The following is a 3416-nucleotide window of genomic DNA, read 5'->3' on the forward strand; positions in this document are numbered from 1 at the left end:
TTATAAGGATCTCTGGTAGCTTAGTGGTTATGAATCGGGCTGCTAATCTCATGGTAAGCAGTTCGAAACTACCAGCTGTTCCACAGAAGATAGATGAGGCTCTCTGCTCCCATAAAGATTTACAGCCTTGGTAACCCTGTGCAGGGTCACTATGAGTCAGAACCAACTCCATGGCACATAATACCAATAACAACATGGTCTACTATGCTGGAATGACAAATTGAAGAGAAACGGCATTGTGCTCATCATCAAAAAGAACATCTCAAGGTCTTTCTTGAAGTACAGTGCTGTCAGTGATAGGATAATATCCACATGGCTACATGGAAGACGTGTTAATACCACTATAATTCAAATATATACACCAACCACTAAAGCCAGTGATGATGAAATTGAAGAATTCTACCAATTTCTTCAGTCTGAAATTGATCAAACATACAATCAAGATGCATTGATAATTATTGGTGATTGGAATGTGAAAATTGGAAACAAGAGGAAGAATCAGTAGTTGGAAAATATGGCTTTGGTGGTAGAATTAACGTTGGCAGTCTCGTGATAGAATTTTGTAAGACCAGTGACTTCTTTATTGCAAATATCTTTTTTAAACAACAAAAATGCAACTATACACATGAACCTCACCAGATGGAATACACAGGAATCAGATTGACTACCTCTGTGGGAAGAAATGATGGAGAAGCTCAATCTCATCAGCCAAAACAAGGCCAGGGGGCAGACGGTGGAACAGACCATCAATTGTTCATATGCAATTTCAGGTTGAAGCTGAAGAAAATTAAATCAACTCCATGAGAACCAAAATACATCCCACCTGATTTTAGAGACCATCTCAAGTACAGATTTGAGGTACTAAACACTAATGACCAGAAGAATTGTGGGGTGACATCAAGAACATCATACAGGAAGAAAGTAGTAGAGAAATGTCAGCACCAAAACCAAGAAACTGATATGAGATGGCATAGTGGGCTTCCTGGGCCACTGAGAAAGGTGGTTACAGTGGGTGTGCTGACTCACTGGGTGTGAGCACAAGAGTTGAGTGCCTTTGACTTCTTGGCAGAGTGAGATGTTTTCAGGCACTCACCAGCAGAGCTAAGAGCTTTGTAACACTCCTGCACAGAGCAGGGGCCAGGCTGAGAGGATCAAGGGCTGAGGGCTCAGAGGGGAGACTTGTCCTGAGGGGGCTGAGAAGAACCTGTCCTAAGGATGCTGAGAGGAGCTTGTCTTCAGAGGGCTAAGAGGAGCCTTGCATGGCTGAGAGTAGCTGAGAGAACGGTTCTGCCCTGAAGGAGGGAGACTTTGCTTACATACTTCTTGATCCCAATCCGGAATTCCGAGTTACTTCCCTAATAAACCTCATAATTGTGAGTATTGTCTGTGGGTTCTGTGTGACCATTTCAACAAATGATCAAACCCAGCAGAGATGTAGAGAGTGCGTGTGGGAGGAATGGCTGGTGTCAGAATTGGTGAAAGGTTGGAGTGTGGAGGCATGTTTAACCTCCACCTCACATGAATAAGCCTTGGGCTGTTCTTGCTGATCATGATTCTCTTATCCAGCCCTGATATGGCGTCCTGGTGTGGTGCTGCAGGATAATGCGCTGGACCACAAGGTCAGTTTGAAGTACAAGTTTGGTGATTCAAACCCACCAGCCACTCCTCAGAAACAGACCCGACAGCTCTTAACAACAGCAACAACTCTGTTCTGAAGTTAGAGGATTTCTGACATATACATGCTCATTTTACAATTAGAAAATATATCAATGCAATACACTACATCAGTGTTGTTGTTGTTGTTGTTAAGTGCCATTGAGTTCTGACCCACAGCGACCCTGTATAGGGTTTCCAAGGAGCGGCCGGTGAGCTTGAACTGCCGACCTTGCAGATCAAACTGACTTTGCAGTCCAGTGCATTAACACACAGCACGACACCCCATCAATAGAACAAAGGAAAAGAGCCATATGATCATCTATTAGATGCAGAAAAAAAATTTGATAAAATTCCAACACCCTTTCTTAATGAAAATGCTCAAGAAGATTGGGATAGAAGAAAGATTCCTCAGTGTGATTCAGTGCATATGTGAAAAACCAACAGTCAACGTTATACTTGATGGAAAAAGACTGAGAGCTTTCCCCTTGAGATTGGGAACAAGAAAAGGTGCCTGCTTTCACCTTTTAATAAATAGTGTCCTAGAAGTCCTAGGCAGAGCACTAAGACAAGAAAAAGAAATAAAATGTATCCAGGTTGGAAGAGAAGTAAAATGATCTCTATTCACAGATGACATGGTTCTATATAGAGAACATCCCAGAGTCCACAAGAAAACTTCCAGAGCTGATAGAGGAGTTTAGCAAAGTGGCAGGATACAAGGTCAATTTATACACCAGTAGTGAGGCGGGTGGTTCAAACCCGTTAGCTGTTCCTCAGAAACTCTATACAGGGTTGCTGTGCATTGGAACTAACTGGATGGCATTTAATAACAACAATGAGCATCTAAGAGAGTAAATACCTAGAAACAAATCTAATCAGGGATGTAAAGGACTTCATACAATGAAAACTGTAAAGCACCATGGAATGAGAATAAAGAAGACTTAATAAATGGAGAGATGTTTCATGTTTATGGATTGGAAGACCTAACATTCTTAAGATGTCAATACTACCCAAAGTGATCTATAGATTCAATACAATCCTGATCAAAATTTTAAGTCTTTACAGAAATGGAAAATCCTCAATTTTATATTGAATGACGGTTGTTGTTGTTAAGTCCCATTGAGTTAGTTCCGACTCATAACGATCCTGTACAGGACTTCCAAGGAGTGGTTGGTGTGTTTGATCCACTGACCTTGTGGTTAGTGGTCCAGTGCTTATCCTACAGCGCCACACCAGGACTAACTAAAGCAATGTTAAAAGAGAAGAACCAAGTAGGAAGACTCACATGTTCTGATTTTAAAACATACTATGCAACCACAGTAATTAAAACATCTTGGTACTGGTATAACAATATACACACAGACAAATGGAATAGAATTGAGAGTTCAGAAATAAACCCACACATTTATGACCAACTCATTTTTGAAAAGAGTGCTAAGTCCGTTTGATAGGGGAAAGAAGAGTCTCTTTAATAAATGGTGCTGGGAAAATAAGATTTCTGCATGCAAAAAAATGAAACAGGATTCATGTCTCACACCATACACAAAATCAAAATGGATTAAGGATCTGAATGTGATGTACAAACTAAATCCATAAAATGCTTAGAAGAAAAAGCAGCCACAATTAGATAATCCACTTTACCAGTAGATTATCTAATATAATAACAAGGTGCAAATAGTAAGACAAAATAAACAAATGGTACTTTATAACAATTAAAAGCTTTTGTTCATCAAAAGACTGCCAAAAAGTGAAAAGACAATCTA

Source organism: Chrysochloris asiatica, unplaced genomic scaffold (assembly GCF_000296735.1).
Source record: "Chrysochloris asiatica unplaced genomic scaffold, ChrAsi1.0 scaffold00008, whole genome shotgun sequence".
NCBI lineage: Eukaryota > Metazoa > Chordata > Mammalia > Afrosoricida > Chrysochloridae > Chrysochloris > Chrysochloris asiatica.